At 38.7% G+C, this 19,069-nt stretch overlaps 1 non-coding gene across 1 annotated transcript; it reads left to right on the plus strand.

The window, feature by feature from the left end:
• Positions 1 to 17,537: 17,537 nt before the first annotated feature.
• On the plus strand, positions 17,538 to 17,644 carry LOC127109371 (small nucleolar RNA R71). The gene has a single exon (XR_007796677.1). It is a non-coding gene; the product is annotated as a small nucleolar RNA R71 (small nucleolar RNA).
• The last annotated feature ends 1,425 nt before the right edge of the window (positions 17,645 to 19,069 follow it).

Genomic DNA, 19,069 nt, shown 5'->3' on the forward strand with positions numbered 1-19,069 from the left:
ACTATGTTCAAGGTAATCCTTACTCGAATACCTATAACTCAAACTGGAAGAACCATCCTATTTTTTCATATAAAAGTAACAACGCTTTATACGCACCAGGTCAAGCTCCCAGTCAAGCTCTAGCTGTACCACCTGGATATCAAAAGCCGACCCCATCTACACCTAACAATAACGTTCCTAGGAAATCCAACATGGAAATCATGATGGAGAACTTCATAGCTTCTCAACAGCAAACCAATAAAGAGTTCTTAAACCAGAATGTACACACTAGCGAACAGATTAAACAACTAGCAAGTAAAGTAGATGCCCTGGCTACCCATAACAAAATGCTGGAAACACAAATCTCGCAAGTAGCTCAATAACAAGCGCCTACTGCTGCCCCAACTGGTGCATTTCCTGGACAGCCACAACCTAATCAGAAAGGTCACGCTCATGCAATTATATTACGAAGTGGTACAGAGGTAGAAGGACCATCTAACCCAAGGATTGAGAACCAAAACTCTAAAAAGTCAACTGAGGAATAAAGTAAACCTAAGGAAAAGGAAGAGTGTAATAAGGAAACCGTAGAAAAAAAAGAACCTTATTTACCTCCACCGCCTTACAAACCACCTATCCCTTATCCTCAAAGGCTAATTAAAACCAAAGACGCGGGCCAATTTAAAAAATTTGTTGACCTACTAAAACAATTAAACGTCACAATTCCTTTTACAGAAGCTATTACACAAATGCTCTCATATGCTAAGTTCTTAAAAGAAAGTTTATCTAATAAAAGGAAACTTGAAGATAACGAAACTGTTACACTCACTGCTGAGTGTAGCGCAATAATCCAAAATATGCCTCCTAAACTTAAAGATCCTGGTAGTTTTTCTATACCCTGTCATATAGGAAAATTTGTCATAGACAAAGCTTTATGCGATTTAGGAGCCAGTATCAGTGTTATGCCCTTGTCCATATGCAAGAAACTTGAAATGGGAGAATTAAGACCAACTAAAATGTCTGTGCAATTAGCAGATCGTTCCGTTAGATATCCCGTAGGAATTCTTGAAAACGTTCCCGTGCGCATAGGTCAATTCTACATTCCCACCGATTTTATAATTATGGACATAAGAGAAGATGAAGTCACCCCATTATATTGGGAAGACCCTTCTTAGCAACTGTCGGTGCTATCATAGACGTAAAACGAGGACGACTCACTTTCGAAGTAGGAGAAGAGAAAATTGAGTTTATTCTTTCCCAATTTTTGAAAGCACCTGCAATAGAAGACACATGTTACTTCATGGATATCATTGATGAATGCATAAAAGAAACAGAATTCGAAAATGACGATTTATCCGACTATCGTGTAGAAGACAGACTGAACCAATGTTTAGCAATAACATCAGACCCTATGCAATGCCTTAAGAAACCAACCCTCGACCTGAAAACACTTCCCAAAAATCTGAGATATGAATTCCTAGACTTAGAACTTGAACAACCAGTAATAGTCAATGCAGACCTAGGAAAACTTGAAACCGAAAAACTCCTACATATCTTATGAAAATATCCAACCGCATTAGGATACAACATCACCGATCTTAAAGGGATAAGTCCTTCTATTTGTATGCACCGCATCATGCTAGAAGAAGACTGTAAGACTTCTAGGGAACATCAGAGGAGACTAAACCCGATCATGAGTGAGGTAGTGAAGAAGGAAGTAACGAAGTTATTAGAGGCAGGTATCATATATCCTATATCCGATAGCAAATGGGTTAGTCCTGTACACGTAGTACCAAAGAAAGGAGGTATAACAGTGATCGAAAATGAAAAAGGAGAAACTATAACCAAACGAATTGAATCGGGATGGAGAATGTGCATTGATTATAGAAAGCTAAACAAAGCAACCCGAAAAGATCATTTTCCTTTACCATTCATAGACCAGATGTTAGAACGACTAGCCAAGCATTCTCATTTCTGCTATCTGGACGGTTACTCAGGTTTCTTTCAAATACCGATTCATCCTGATGACCAAGAAAAGACAACGTTCACATGTCCTTTTGGTACCTTCGCTTATCGACGAATGCCGTTTGACTTGTGTAATGCTCCAGCAACTTTCCAAAGGTGCATGACGGTAATATTCGCCGATTTTCTCGAAAGCATCATGGATGACTTTTCCGTGTGCGGGCAAAGTTTCGAAGAATGTCTTGAGAACCTCGAAAGAGTTCTAGAACGATGTGTAAAAGTAAACCTGGTACTTAATTGGGAAAAATGTCACTTTATGGTACAAGAAGGAATTGTTTTAGGACACATCATATCAAATAGAGGAATTGAAGTAGACAAATCCAAAATAGAAGTAATCGAAAACCTTCAACCTCCGAAAACTGTGAGGGAAATACGAAGCTTCTTAGGACATGCCGGTTTTTACCGACGATTCATTAAAGTTTTCTCTAAAATAACTAAACCTTTAACCGAATTATTAATGAAAGACGCTGAATTCATCTTCGACAATAAATGTTTAGAAGAATTTCAAACACTTAAACAAGCATTGATCTACGCGCCCATAATGCAGACCCCGGATTGGAATGAACCTTTCGAAATAATGTGTGACGCAAGTGACTACGCCGTAGGCGCTGTTTTAGGACAATGAAAGGATAAAAAACTTCACGTCATATATTATGCGAGTAGAACTCTAGATGAAGCGTAAATGAATTACGCCACGACCGAGAAAGAACTTTTAGCAGTAGTATTTGCACTAGATAAATTTCGTTCCTACTTGGTCAGAGCTAAAATAATCGTTTACACTGATCACGCTGCCATTAAGTACCTCTTAACAAAAAAGGACGCTAAACCTAGACTCCTAAGGTGGATCTTGTTGCTACAAGAATTTGATTTGGAAATCAAAGATAAAAAAGGAACTGAAAATGTAGTAGCAGATCACCTCTCTAGACTCGAAAACCTGGAACCGGAAAGAACATCGATCAACGATGATTTCTCGTACGATAAACTTATAGCTAATTTGGAAGAAAATAGAGCTGACAAACAGGTAGAGACCACCTTGGCTGTATGCGTTACACCATGGTACGCTGATTTTGTCAATTATTTAGCCGCCGGAGTGGTTCCACTTGATTTATCCTACCAACAAAAGAAACGATTCTTCCATGACATAAAACATTATTACTGGGACGACCCCTTACTTTTCAAAAGAGGCTCCGATGGTATTTTTCGTCGCTGTATACCTGAAAAAGAGGTAGAAAGTATAATCCAACATTGTCTTCCGCTCCTTATGGTGGACATGCAAGTACATCCAAAACCTGCTCTAAAATCCTACAAGCCGGTCTTTATTGGCCAAACATATGGAAGGATGTACATACCGCTGTCAAGAAATGCGATAGGTGTCAACGCACAGGAAACATATCTAGACGTGACGAAATGCCACAAAAAGGCATTTTGGAAGTAGAAATTTTCGATGTGTGGGGAATAGATTTCATGGGACCTTTTCCATCTTCTTTCGGTAACAAGTACATACTCGTAGCAGTTGACTACGTATCAAAATGGATTGAGGCTATAACTTCTCCAACAAACGACACACGAGTAGTAATTAAACTCTTTAAGAATATAATCTTTCCAAGATTTGGTGTCCCAAGAATAGTCGTCGGTGACGGTGGATCTCATTTCATATCTAAGATACTCGAAAAATTATTGTTTAAGTATGGTGTAAAACATCGAGTAGCAACACCTTACCATCCTCAAACTAGTGGACAAGTGGAAGCGTCTAATAGAGAAATTAAACAGATATTGGAAAAAACTGTCGCTACATCGAGGAAAGACTGGTCATCAAAATTACCCGAAGCTTTATGGGCATATCGAACCGCTTACAAAACTCCCATAGGAACAACCCCATTTAAGCTTATTTATGGTAAATCGTGTCACCTCCTAGTGGAGTTAGAACATAAGGCCTATTGGGCTATTAAAAATTTAAATTTAAACTATAAGGCCGCCGGTGAAAATCGAATCCTAGATATAAACGAATTAGAGGAACTTAGACAAGATGCATACGAAAATGCCAAAATCTACAAGGAAAGAACGAAAAAATGGCATGATAAACGTATATCAAGGAAAACTTTCAAACAAGGCGATGTAGTCCTATTGTTTAACTCTAGACTTAAGTTATTCCCAGGAAAACTACGCTCTAGGTGGTTTGGCTCTTTCAAAGTCACTAATGTCTTTTCTAGTGGGGCTGTAGAAATTAAAGGAAAATCTATTGAGTCATTTATCGTAAACGGGCAGCGTCAAAAACATTATCATTATGCTGAAAACAATGAAGACTCGCAAGTCCTGCACTTAGACGTATTGTCTCTAAAATTAATAGATTAACATTTAATAGTTTTATGTCGAGCTTGCGACATTAAACAAAGCGCTTCGTGGGAGACAACCCACAAATTTTTATTTTTCTTTGATTATTCTTTTGATTTTATTCAGTTTTCATTCTTCATTTTCTTTATTTTATTAAATTTTTCTTCTTTTCTTCTTTCGGCATCTGGCCAAATCCTGACTAAAATTCTTGTTTTTCTTTTCTTTAGTTAACACTAACCTGATGGCATATATTGACCACATGGGTATCAATTTCCGAGGGAGAGCTCAGAGACAAAAATTTGAAGAACTTGCTGAGAGAGAGATGCACCCAAATTTTTATGCTGATGATTGTGCAATGACCGTACTTGGGCTATGAGATAGTGTCATATATCTGCTGAGTCAAATAGGATGGGAAACCACTCCTATTCGGAGACAATTTGTTACTTACCGGAGGCTAACTCTAGAATTCCTTAGCTCCCTGATTTATTTACCGAACCATGGAAAAGGAATAAACCGAGGTTTCATTCAATTCAGGATGTTCAATATGGAGTATCAGTATAACATTAGAGAATTTACTAACCTCTTAGGGTTCCCTACTTCTTTTGACGCATTCACCATGAGCCAAGAAGACCTCTTTGAATATCGAGAGCTTGAGCATTTTTGGGGAAGTTTGACGGGAAATGACGAACCTGAGGAACATGAGTTTCTTTCTGGAAACATACATAACCCAACTTTTCGTTATTTCCACAAGATCCTAGCACACACTCTTTTTGGGAAAAGATCAAACATTACCACAGTATCACGTGATGAACTTTTCATAATATTTTGTGCTTCCCATAATCGTCCAGTGAATGGTGCCACTTATATGTTGGCGAGTTTTGACCTCCTTATTCAAGATGATCGTGCACCGATTCAAATAGGAGGATTGATAACTATGATTGCTAATGCTATTGGATTGCGCCAACCCATGCTTGATTTAAACCCTTTTTGTGGTATTCAGCCTATGAATATACTTTTCCTTTTCAACACTATGTTTATAGGAAACCTTGGACCTGAAGAGTTTGAACTATTAATTAACAACCAAGCTTTTTACCTATTCACCATGCCTAGCCCGATGACTAGTGTCCATAACCGAAATAATTGGCTATACAACCTGGATGGAATACCTTCTCCTGTTAGATCTGTTGAAACCATCCAAGATTATGAGATTCTTGACAACCAGATTCCTAATGCTGAGTCTGATCCGCAGACACCAACTAGTTACCATGATGCTGCCTCTCCACCTCATCCTATCCCGTTCGCAGAATCGGCAGTACCTGATCTTAGACATCATATGCCCGAAACTGATTATAATACCGCTATTCAAGCTTTGATGTCAGAACAAGATGCCATTAGAGAAGAGTTAACTATGATGGGATACGAATTTATGGAATACATGAGTAGAATGACAAATCAATTTCACGAGTTACTACACCGTGTCAATTCCTTTGCTCCTCCGACGAGAGATTCTACAAGTGGCTAGAAGAATTGCAGTTAACTAGTTTTAGTCTTAGGAAATTTATAGTTTCGTTTGACAATATTTTTAATCTTAGGATTTATTTTTCGCATGTTTTATTTTATCTTCAGTCAAATATTACATTATGTTTATTTTTATGAAGCTACTGGCATTATTGGTTAAATTAAATTTCATTTTGATTTATGCACTGTCTAAAATTACCAATGATGATATATATTGTATGCTACTACTTACATGGCTTGTTAGAGAAAAAAATATATATATATTCTATGGTGTAGTAAAGTAGTATTCATAGCAATTCAAAAAGAAAAAAAAAATTAATAAAAAAACAATTTAAAAACATAAAAAAATAAAAAAATAATAAAACAAAACACACATGTTGTCACGAACGTTTTGACCGTTGCATGATCAGAGGCGTGACGAGCGTAACACATGCTGTCACGGTCACCACACCCCCATGACGCCCGTAACGCATGCTGTCACGAACGTGACAACCTACTTTCTCGTAAAATGTTTTTGACCGTTGTCACGACCGTTACTCCCCTTTTCAATTCACCTTTATTTTATTCATCTCACCTCTTTACCCCCGTTCAACTCACCTCTCTATCCACATTAATTTTTTCTCACCCACTCCTCTTCCCAATTTCAAAACTCTTCCTATAAATACCTTCACTACATTTCTTCCTATACCACATCATTCCATTCTATACAAAAAATTTCATCCTCTTTTCCTTTCTCCTTCTTTCGACCTACCAATCAAAATGGCGGAGAACCAACATCAAATGCAATTTGGAAATATTATTTTCCGAACTGAAGATAGTAACTATCAACGGGAGCAGTTTGTTCGTTTCCAGCAACGCGATGTCACATCTACCAGGTACCCAGATTTCAATTGCTTACAAGAATTAGGATTAGATCAAGGTGTGCAATGGCTGCTTAGGTTATCCGATTTAACTTTTCTGTGCATACAAAATCACCCAACCTACCCATCACTCACCTTGGAGTTTTTAAGCTCTTATTCATACACCACTCCAACCGGTGAGGACGAGTACTTAACCGGTGTCGCAAAATTCCGTATGTTCAACACTGAGTACGCACTATCTCAAGAACAGTTGAGTGCCATGCTACATTTTCCTGAAGGAGACCACGTCCACCCAAGAATCCCTCCAAACTCAGAGTGGAACATGGTCGCATTTGAACTTTTTGGAAAAATATCCGGTGTGGTAACCACCAATTGGGATGCATTACTTGCTTCACACATACACAACCCCACTATCCGGTATTTTGTCCGTATTTTGCAAAACACCATCTTTGGAAAAGCCAACAACAGCAAAGTCAACGCGAAAGAATTATTCTTCCTACACTGCATCTTTTCAGCAGATACAAAGGTAAACGCCGCCTCTTTCTTACTTCACCATATCCGTACCCCTTGTGCTCGAGGCAATCAATCTTTTGTGATTGGAGGATTAATAACCACAATCGCACTCGGTTTAAATTTAGGGGACCGACTTCAGAATTTGCAATCTCTGCCACCCCTGTTTATGGATATCAGCTATTGTCGCTCCTGCCGCTTAATCAAAAATAGGGTAGGCGGGAATTATTATCTTATGGTGAATAACTAAGAAATCCCAAGCGTCGTTATGCCCAACATTGCACTCACCGATGTTACTAACCCCAACAAATTCATCTACGATCTGAATGCTCCCAAACCTACCATGCCTACACAAGCAAACCCGCCCCCAGACGAGTTTGACGAAATGGAGCAAGGTGATTAAGGTCCTGAACAACATTCTGTCCCACATAATCCTTCCGATACTGTAGCTGGTCCATCCTCCCGACGTCGTCGAAGAAGAAGGCCTGCAACAAATGATGACATCATGGACGCTATTGAACATCAAGCCCAACGGCTTGATGCCATGCATGCGCAGAATAACGAAGTAATGCAACTGATGCGCCAGATGCAACAACAACAACAACAAGAGAGGAATGCAATAACCGACCAGAGGTTCACTGACTTGCTTAACAGGTTTGATGACTTGGCAGTACGTGAACGATCACCAGGTCCGAGAACAAGAGGACGCAGGCAGAATTGAGTTTGGGTTCCATTTTTTCCTTTTTTCGCTTTTTGAAACATTGGGGACAATGTTTTATTTAAATGTAGGGGGGGAAACTTTGTTTCAGTCATGTTAAGATTTCCCTTTCAAGTATGTTTATTTCCCTTTCAATAACAAAAAAAAAAAATTCTTAAGTCAAGTCCCTAGTGTGAAAATTTTTATTATCTATTCTCCTCAATTTTCTTGACCCATAACAAAATTCAACACACTCAACAAGTATAAAGGTTTCCTATTTTATAAAACTTGAGTGAAATTAAGACAAAATTATTACCGCCCCAACACTCTAAAAACCTCAGCATGTTAGATCAGTCTAAGTACCTATTATACCAATTCCTTGAACTTTTAGTTCTATAGTAACCCCGAGTAGTTTATATGAGAAGTCGGAACCATCTTAATAGCAAACTACGTGGAGAGTCGATGAATACAAGCGAATGATTCCTAAAACAACATATTAAAAATCAGGAAATGCACTAATTAAGTTAGGTGATCCTCACCCGATCATTTAATCCAAAGGTTGCGGACCCTACAAAATCATAGTATGAACGATCCATTGTGAGTTGGTTCAGCGGTTTCTGGTGCTGAACTTGGTAGGGCGGACTACGGTCCGATACCCCGCAATTTGCAATAGACTAAATAAAGAAGTTATCCAACTTATGTACCAAGACTTCTAACTAAAAGGGGATCAGAATCACTAACCGGTTACTCCACTATGTGCGCGAAAAGATAAAGGGCTTAATGTGATTTCGCTCGAATGAAAACGGGTGAAATAAGAGCAAAAGAACTAGGCGGAGCTATAATAGCATGACTCGAACTGGTTTGCATAAGGTGGGGTTATCTAGTGTTGTTACGGTAGTTTTTGATGTTAGGACTAAACTCAGGTTATTTCTAAACGAGATTTACTTGTAACCTATTACGAATTTATGTGTGTTTGGAAATTTCATCTTGCTTGAGGACAAGCAAAAGTCTAAGTGTGGGGGAGTTTGATAACATGAAACTATATCACATTTTTAGACTTGATTTAATTAAATTATATCGTTATTTGATTCAATTTATTTTATATTATTCGATATTACTCGGTATTTTCCTATTATTTATTTCAGGTATCATTATTTAAAGCACGTGTGAAAAAGAAAGAAGAGGGATGCAAAAAGAGGATTTTCTAGGAAAAGCACAAGCTGAAGCACCAAAGCCCAGCCCACGTTTGGAACAAAGGAAATGGCTGTCACGACCGCCACGAGCACATGTCGAGCACCACGTCCTAAAACCTAGTGTTACGACCGTAACACATAGTGTGACGGACGTCACACATTCCATCCTATATTTTAGGCTTTACGTGCGTAACGGAGTGGACGGTTTCCCCTAAATTTTCTCCTGCACTCATAGACGTTTCGAATGACATTGAAGACCCATTCTAGGAAACGGTTATTTTGAGAGGTGAATATAAATAGACCTCACAAAAGCCAATTGAAGGGGGGCTTCGCCGTACAACTTTTCCAGCATTATTTTTCCAGCACTCTAAATTTCCAAGCAATTTATTTCCTTTTCTTTTCTAGTTTAATTTCCGAAGCATACAGTTTATTTTCTCACGATAGTTTCTACACCGGAAATTATTGTGTAATTTTACTGGATCTAACCTTACGTTAGATCATAGTATTTTATTTCCTTGTTTTAACTTTCCTATCTGATTGAGAATTGTGAAGAACAAATCCAACCGACTTGTGGTGGAGTGTTCGAGCATCGAAGCTAGGAGATAAAATCCAGAATTCTAGTATTTTTCCAGGTTCATTAATTAATTAATTTATCGTTTTAATTTACATATGCTTTGTTCCGCTGTATATATATATATTGTTTGTTTGATATGGCCGTATTTATGCATGATTATTTTTTGTGCATGTTTATCATGTCTGGCTAATTAATTTAGATATCGGTATGTAAATTAAGCGGAATAAAGGAATTCGAATTGAGTTGGTTTTAAATTTATTTCAAAATATAGTCACTCTTTTTCTGGTCTCAATTTACAAAGTTAATACCAAGGTTTTTGTACGAGAGTAAAAGACATAAAGAAGTTAAAATCAATAGAACGACGATTTGAGTTTTTAACTGGACAGTGTAAAGTGAACATTAACTTTAAATCAGGGAGAAAGCAATTTTTAAGGTTAATTAAATTCTAATCATTTTCAAAAATTATTTTTAAAAGTTAAATGTGAGGACGAGAGTTAAGCATTTAAGTTTAATCATATAATCTAAGTCAACAGAGCGAGAGTTTGAGACGAGGGTGTTTAAACGATTAGTATTTTCTCAAAAGGAGTTTCTATAGATTCTATTATTTTCAAAAAGTGATTTTAGATTTAACGAAATAGTGAGAGCGTATGTTAAAATATAAAGTCATAGTCTAATTCAACAGAACGAGAGTTTGAGGAAAAGACTTTTAACCAATAGTGTCTACTGAAAAGACTTATTTTAAAATTAAGAAAAAGACCAACGAAGATTTGATTCCCCAATTACGACGAACTACATACTGATATCCATATTATTTGATATTTTATCTAAATCCAAATTTAGTTTTACTTTTCCCCCTAATCATTAAAGTATCATCCGCCTTAGCTTTACGCAGTAACCCTAGAAAAACGGTAGATCGATTCATTAAGTCCATGTGTGATCGATATCTTTTAAAACTACGCGATTAGACTGTGCACTTGTAGTTAGTACCCCGATAGACTCATAAAGTCGGAACCATAATCCTAGATTATCAAGCATGTGGAAAATACTGTGGTATGTGCCTAGAGTGTACAAACAGTGTTCGTCGACATACCTGGTAGCGAGGATCTCCCGAGTTTGAAATCTTTGCAAGATCTTGTTTTGTCGCTCACGGGGCTTTCCTCCACGAAGAATGATGTTGTTAAAATCCATTCCGGCCATTAATGATGATAGTAGAGAAAAATGAGAATTTATAGAAAAGAAATGAAAAAATGGAGTTTAATGAATTTTTGGTGGAGAAATGGAGAAGTGAAGTTGGGAAATTGTAATGGCTTGTAGTGAAAATGAGAAGTTTGAGAATTTTTTTATGAAATTTGGTGGAGTTGGGAGAAGAAGAAAATGGGTTTGGAGAGGTTGAAGAAGGTATAAATGGTGAAAAAGGGAAATTTGCCCGTTACATCATGGTGCCCGCCATGAAGCCTATGACGCCCGCCATGTCTTCGGATTTGGTTAAGCCGGCTATGCTCATTGCTACTTGGGCTTTTGTCCCTTTGTCTTCATTTTTTTTGTAAAGGGGGGTGCATATAGGTATCAATAAATTCTGTTTTTTGTTTTTGATTTAAGCTTGATAAAACAAAATAAAATAAAATAAAATAAAGTAAAACAAAATAAAATAAAACAAAACAAAATAAAATATTAAAGTAAAATAAAACAAAATAAAACAAAATGGATATAAGAACATAATAATTATAATAATGCATATATTTATGTATATGAAGAGTCAATAATAATTCACGAGTTCAGAGATCTTAGGAAATATAAAGCAAGCATAATGTCAGAGGAAACAATAAAAATAGGCATGAATAATAAGTAACGGTAAAAATAGGAAAGTTTAAACGGTATTTCTCGGTTCATGATGGCATCAATGCTCGGGGTACGGTGGAGTCTCTTTGTCTTCGTATCCTCGAAACTCTGTGATTTGGCGTCGGAGATCGGCGATCTCATCATGCAGCATATCAGTCTCGGTGTCATGTGAGACAATTGATACTTCAACCTGCAAAGCAACATCAGCAAGCTCCTGGCGAAGCTGAGCTATCTCCATGCGAAGCTTAACCAATTCGGACTTTATGCTCGGAGTCCGGAGATTCAGATTGTTGGTACGGACTTTGATTTTGATCGGTGCAATCTTCGGCGCGTCTATTGTCTCTCCCTGCCCTTCTATGGCGTAGGCCCAGTTGGCCTGATCAATAATACAAGTCACTTGAGGGTCAGGTAAAGTGAAGTAGTGAATGGTCTCACCCTCAATTAACATCCTGTATTGATTCAGTTAGAAAGAAGATCTCCTCATGAGGCCATGGTCCAGACAGAAATCAATATCCATCAAGGTGTAGCTACAGTAAGACGTCTGGTGAGATAGTCTTCTATCGAGTCCCAGGGATGAGGCTATATGAGTCACCGTGCTTCTAACATGTATAGGGCTCACAGCAGAGCCAACATTAAGATATAAACTCTCGATCAAGAAAGCTCCACAGTCTACCGGGCGTGACTGAGTGGTACAGTACATGAAGAAGATCTCTTCAGCACTCACATGCGTATCAGGGTCACTTTTCCCCAGGAAGGTGTGGGCAATGATCATCTGGAAGTATCGGAAAGCAGGGTTGTGAATCTTGTTGGAGATTTGGGTGGAAGGGTCAGGACTACCTCCACACGTAATATTGCTCCACAACTTCTCGACGTCTCGGCTCAGAAAGTAGCTCATGGGGAGCTCAGATGAAGCATCATAGGCAGTCTAAAAACCAAGCAAGTCACCGAAACACTTGTGGTTGAAGGTGTATTCTGCCCCAAACAACCTGAAGTTAATGTATCCTCCATCACTGGCGTGACCAACATAAGGCTCGTAGATAAGCGAGCTCAGGAACTCCAAAGTCAGGTTCCTGTAAGTCACGTGCATAGCATCAGTGTATTCATCCCACTACAACTGATTGCACAAATGTCTGACACTAGGCTCAATGCCTAATGCCTTCATCCAACTCGAGTCGGGATATCTGGTGGGCAGCATTGGGCGCTGTGAAAGCATGGCGTAGCGCTGCTCTTGAACTGGGTCACGAAAGATTACTGGTATAGTGTCGATATTCTCCATTCCTGAAAAGTTAGATTAGAAATAGAGGACACCTGAAATCACAAATATTATAATTGTTAGTCTCCATATAGATATACATATATATAAACAAAAAAAATATATAAATTTAAAATAGTAAAAGTAAAGGAAAAGAAATCATGGGTTGCCTCCCATGCAGCTCTTGTGTAACGTCGTTAGCTTGACGATTCGAAATTTATATGTTAGAGGTAGGAACTGGAGGGTCGGTCAGAGTTTGGTCATGACATTCTGTGGGTATGTCACCTCCTTGGTATTGCTTCAGTCTTTGTCCATTTACCACGAACGGATTACAGGAGTTGTTCCGGATTTCAACTGCTCCAGATTTTAGGATTTTGGACACCTCAAAGGGGCCTGTCCATCTCGAACGCAGCTTACCTGGAAAAAGACGTAATCTCGAATTGAAGAGGAGAACAGAGTCTCCTATATTAAATTCCTTTTTCACGATCCTTTTGTCGTGCCAAGATTTGGTTCTCTCTTTGTATATAACGACATTCTCGTAAGCGTTCTGGCGGAGTTCCTCCAATTTGTGAATATCAAGGATTCGCTTCTTGCCAGATGCTAGGTAATCCAAATTTAGGGTCTTGATGGCCCAATATGCCTTGTGCTTGAGTTCAAAAGGTAAGTGGCATGACTTCCCGTAGACCAACTAGTATGGTGTAGTTCCAATAGGGGTTTTGTAAGCAGTTCTGTAAGCCCACAGTGCTTCTGTTAGCTTTTCAGACCAATCTTTTCTAGATATTGATACAGTTTTCTCCAAGATCTTCTTAATCTCTCTATTGGATACTTCCACTTGACCATTAGTCTAGGGGTGATATGGTGTTGCTACTCTGTGTTTTACTCCATATTTCCTTAAGAGTTTATTAAATATCCTGGATATAATATGTGATCCACCATCACTTATGACAAGTCATGGCACTCCAAATCTGGGAAAGATATTATTCTTGAACATCTTAATGACTACTCTTTGTGTCATTGGTGGGTGCGGCTGTAGCTTCTATCCACTTGGGCACATAGTCAACTGCTACCAAAATGTACTTGTTTCCTAATGAAGATGGAAAAGGTCCCATGAAACCAATACCCCAAACGTTAAATAATTATACTTCTTGGATGTTCTTCAAAGGCATTTCGTCATGTCTTGAGATGTTTCCAGCGCGCTGGCACCGGTCACATCGGACAATATAAGCATGGACACCACTCCATAATGTCGGCCAATAAACACCAGCTTGAAGGATCTTAGTGTATGTCTTGGATGTGCTTGAATGTCCATCATAGGGTGAAGAGTGACAATGCTCTATGATGTTTCTGACTTCTTCTTCCGGGACGCAACATCGAAATATGTTATCAGTTCCTCTTTTGAAAAGGAGTGGTTCGTCCCAATAGAAGTGTCTTATATCTTTAAAGAACTTCTTCTTCTGTTGATAGTTGAGGTCAGGTGGTATGATATCAGCGGCTAGATAGTTCACAAAATCAGCGTACCATGGTACTCGGCTAATTTCTGAAATCATCCCAAGGTTGTCTCTATCAGGTTCAAGGGGAGCGATATCTATCTTAGCTATCATTCTATCATAGGTGTGGTCATTATTTATAGGTAAATAGTATGACTTTAAATGCTCTAATCTGGAAAGATGGTCAGCAACTACGTTTTCTGTTCCTTTTTTGTCTCTAATGTCTAAGTCGAATTCTTGTAGCAAAAGGATCCACCTGAGTAATCTAGGTTTTGCATCCTTTTTGCTCAGAAGGCGACAGATAGTTGCATGGTCTGTATAGACTATAATCTTAGATCCTACAAGATAAGACCTAAATTTATCGATTGCGAAAACTACAGCTAGGAGTTCCTTCTTTGTTGTTGTATAATCTAATTGAGCGGCATTTAGGGTTCTACTGGCGTAATATATTACATGTAGTTTCTTATCTTTTCTTTGCCCTAAAATGGCTCCTATAGCAAAATCGCTAGCATCACACATTATTTCGAAGGGTTTAGTCCAATCCGGGGTTTGTAGAATGGGTGCTGAAATTAGTGCTTGTTTTAACTGGTTAGAGGCTTTGATGCATTTCGCATCGAAAATGAATTCAATATCTTTCATCAGAAGGTCGGTTAGGGGTTTTGTTATTTTAGAGAAGTCTTTTATGAAGCGTCGGTAGAAACCAGCGTGTCCAAGGAAACTATGGACTTATCTAACTGTATTAGGAGGGTTACGGTTTTCTATAACTTCTATTTTTGCTTTATCGACCTCAATGCCTCTTTCAGATATTATATGTCCTAACACTATGCCTTCTTTGACCATAAAGTGACACTTCTCCCAGTTTAACTCAAGGTTAACTTCTACGCATCTCTCTAGGATTTTCTCAAGGTTAATAAGGCAGTCTTCAAAGTCTAATCCACACACCGAGAAGTCTTCCATGAATACTTCCATGATTCCGTTGAGATAATCTGCGAAGATTGACATCATACAACGTCGGAAAGTAGCTGGCGCATTACAGAGTCCAAACGGCATACGTCTATAAGCAAACGTTCTGTAAGGACAGGTAAAGGTTGTTTTCTCTTGATCCTCAGGGTGAATGGGTATTTGGAAAAATCCAAAATATCCATCAAGATAACAAAAGTAAGAGTGCCTGGCAAGACTCTCCAGCATTTGATATATGAATGGAAGGGGGAAATGGTCTTTCCTAGTTGCCTTATTGAGCTTTCTATAATCTATGCACATACGCCATCCGCCTTCTATGCGTTTAGCGACATGCTCTCCCTTTTCGTTCTGCACGACTGTGATGCCTCCCTTCTTGGGTACCACATGTACAAGACTTACCCACTTACTATCAGAAATCTGATATATTATACCAGCTTCCAGTAGTTTAAGGACTTCCTTCTTCACCACCTCGCTCATCATAGGGTTGATCCTTCTCTGATGTTCTCTGGAAGATTTTGAATCCTCCTCTAGTGAGATCCTGTGCATACACACGGATGGGATAATAGCTTTTAAATCAGAGATGTTGTACCCTAAGGCAGAGGGGTAACTTCTTAAAACATTCAAGAGTCGATTCGTCTCGTCTTGATTTAAGGTAGCACTAACTATTACTGGGCGGTTCATTTCTTCATCCAAAAACTCATATCTTAGGTTCTTGGGTAGTTCCTTAAGTTCTTGAGCTGGTTTTTGAGAATTAGGTGAAGGGTCTGGAGTAAGGTCCAAACATTCGTGAGGTTTCGTTTCCTCTAGCTCGTCATCCTTTTCATTCGGGTTTGAAAATGGTTTGATCTTAGGTTCTCCTTGATCAAATTCTCTTATGCATTCATCTATGATATCGATCGCATAACATGCGTCTCCTAGAATTGGTGCCATCAGGAATTTCGAAAGAATGAGCTGGATCTTTTCATCCCCTACTTCGAAGGTTAATTTACCTCTTTTGACATCTATTATAGCTCCAGCTGTTGATAAGAATGGTCTACCTAAAAGAATAGGGATATCTTCGTCTTTTTTGATATCCATGACAACAAAGTCTGTTGGGATATAAAGTTGATCGATCCTAATTGGGATGTCTTCTAAAATGCCTACAAGATACTTAACGGACCTATCGGCTAATTGTAGGGACATCTTAGTTGGTTGCAATTCTCCTAGGTTTAACCTTTTACATACAGCTAAGGGCATTAAACTCATACTAGCGCCTAAGTCTAGGAAAGCTTTGTCGATCACATGACTCCCTAAAATTCAAGGTATAGAAAAACTACCAGGGTCTTTCTCCTTCTTAGCAAGTCTATCCTCAGAAATAAAGTTGCATTCCAAGGGTTTTGGGTCGTCAAGCCTACGCTTGTTGGTTAAGATGTCTTTGAGAAATTTGGCGTAAGACGCAATTTGGGTGATAGCTTCGGTGAAAGGAATCTCTACATGAAGCTTTTCTATCACTTTTATACATTTTTGGTATTGGTTATTGACTTTGGTTTGTTTAAGTCTTTGCGGATATGGGATTGGTGGTTTGTACGGGGGTGGTGGTTTGTAAGTTTTATCCTTGGCTTCACCTTCTGGGTTGGTTTGTTTCTCGAGTTCCTCTGGTTCCTCTTCTTGGTTGGTAGGTATAGAAGTTTTGGACTCACTCGTTACTGGGTTATGAGGCCCTTCGTAAGCGGTCCCACTTCGTAACAAGATAGCGTTAGTTTGCCCTCGAGGGTTTGGTTGAGGTTGTCCAGGGAATTGGTTTTGTGCTACCTGTGAGATCTGGGTTTCAAGCATCTTGTTGTGAGTGATTATCTGATCAACCTTGGTTCTTAATTGCATTATAAGTTCGTTTACATGAATGTTCTGGTTTAGGAATTCTTTATTTTGCTGAGTCTGGCCCGATATAAATCTCTCCATGATCGGTATTTAGTTCGTTCAAAAGGTTACACTCTGTCGATTCGTGTCCTTTAGATCCACAGAGTTCGCACTCTGTGTGAACTACTGCTACGGTGTTAGTGTTTGTAGACATATGTTCGATCCTAAGGGCTAAAGCGTCCATTTTTGCCTGCATCATGTCTAGAGAGCTTACCTCATGTATTCCACCTTGGGTCTCCTTTTTCTCTATTGATACTCGTTCAGTTCCCCATTGGTAATGGTTTTGGGCCATATCCTCAATTAGGTCACAAGCTTCTGGATAAGGTTTGTTCATCAGCGCGCCACCTGCGGCAACGTCGATGCTCATCTTGGTGTTATAATGGATTCCATTGTAGAAGGTATGAACGACCAACCATTGTTCTAGGCCATGGTGTGGATAGACTCTTAATAGCTCTTTATATCTCTCCTAAGCTTCGAAAAGCGATTCTCCTTGGTTTTGAGCAAATCTAGTTATTTGGTTTCGAAGAACAACAGTCTTACTAGGGGGAAATATCTAGCAAGGAATACTCTCCTAAGGTCTTCCCAGGTAGTTATTGAATTAGCTGGAAGTGAATCTAGCCATGAACGTGCTCTATCCCTGAGGGTGAAAGGAAATAATCTTAAACGGATCACATCAGGTGAAGTGCCGTTAGATTTAAAGGTGTCGGCTAGTTGGATAAAAACTTTTAAATGTTGATTCGGGTTCTCGGTTGCGAGACCCGCGTATTGGCCTTGTTGCACTAATTGCAACAAAGACGATTTTAGTTCGAAATTGTTAGCAGGAATAAGGGGGTTTACTATACTCAAACTAGGTTCCTCGTCAGAGGGTTGGGCGAATTCCTTAAGAGGTCTCCAATCGCGATTATCGGCCATAGCTTTCTTAATTTGGATGAGTAAGAGGCATGTACGAGTATAACGCCCGGGTTCCGCTAAAGGATCTACTAAATTTCCGGTACTACGGGTTCTTCGCATTTACCGGCTAAAAATGCTTTAGTCTATAGGGTGTAACAACAGGGTACGAAATTTGACGAAGTTGGTCCCCGGCAACGGCGCCAAAAACTTGATCGCGTGTATTCGCAAGTGCACGAATTACATCAAAGTAATATAAGAGAATATCGATCCCACAAAGCCCAATCGTCAATCTATCGATTACTATCGTTACGGTGTTTATCTAAGATGGTATAAAAGAGATATTGGGTTTGCAAAACAACGGTAAATAAAAAATGCAGGTAAAGACAGGTTGAAGGTAATTCACGTCAATTAAGTGATGTTTCGATTGTGTAAATAGAACTACTTATGAGGCAATATTTTCTACTCTTGAAAAGAATCTATTTAACAGGAACTGTCGCTTTCGCATATTCAGAACCGAGTTTGCCCTTAAATTAAGGCCTCTTATTGTCACTTATAAAAGGTGCGCAGAACACTAAAGTAGTAAACTTATTTTTAAGAAATGAGACTCGTAAACTTAGTTGAAAAGTGATTTTGATTTGGAAAGTTTACCCAAGGAGTTTCCTGATTTTAAATCTATCAACGCGTTCGAAAACAGTTTCAAAAATAGTTTTTCCTTAAAGTGATAAAAAATCCTAGTTACTAAGTCAGGGTGCTTTCGCACTCCTCGAATAATTAAAACTAACCAAGTTTGTTTTAGAAAACTCAAGTTAAAAATCAAAACAGCCTTTAAAGTATTTCTACATATTCAATATGTGAAACATTACTTTAACCGCGATCCTTACATTCTAACCTTTAAAAGATTTAGCCAGACATGGTAACACAAACGAACACAACGGTATTAATCATGATGAAAGGTTTGTTTTAGAATGTGAGGCGTAGAGAGCGAGTAAAGTGCGGAAAATAAATAAAGTAAAGCGAGTGCGGAAAATAAATAAAGTAAAGCGAGTGCGGAAAATAAATAAAG

This window comes from Lathyrus oleraceus, chromosome 7 (genome assembly GCF_024323335.1).
Source record: "Lathyrus oleraceus cultivar Zhongwan6 chromosome 7, CAAS_Psat_ZW6_1.0, whole genome shotgun sequence".
Taxonomy (NCBI): Eukaryota; Viridiplantae; Streptophyta; class Magnoliopsida; order Fabales; family Fabaceae; genus Lathyrus; species Lathyrus oleraceus.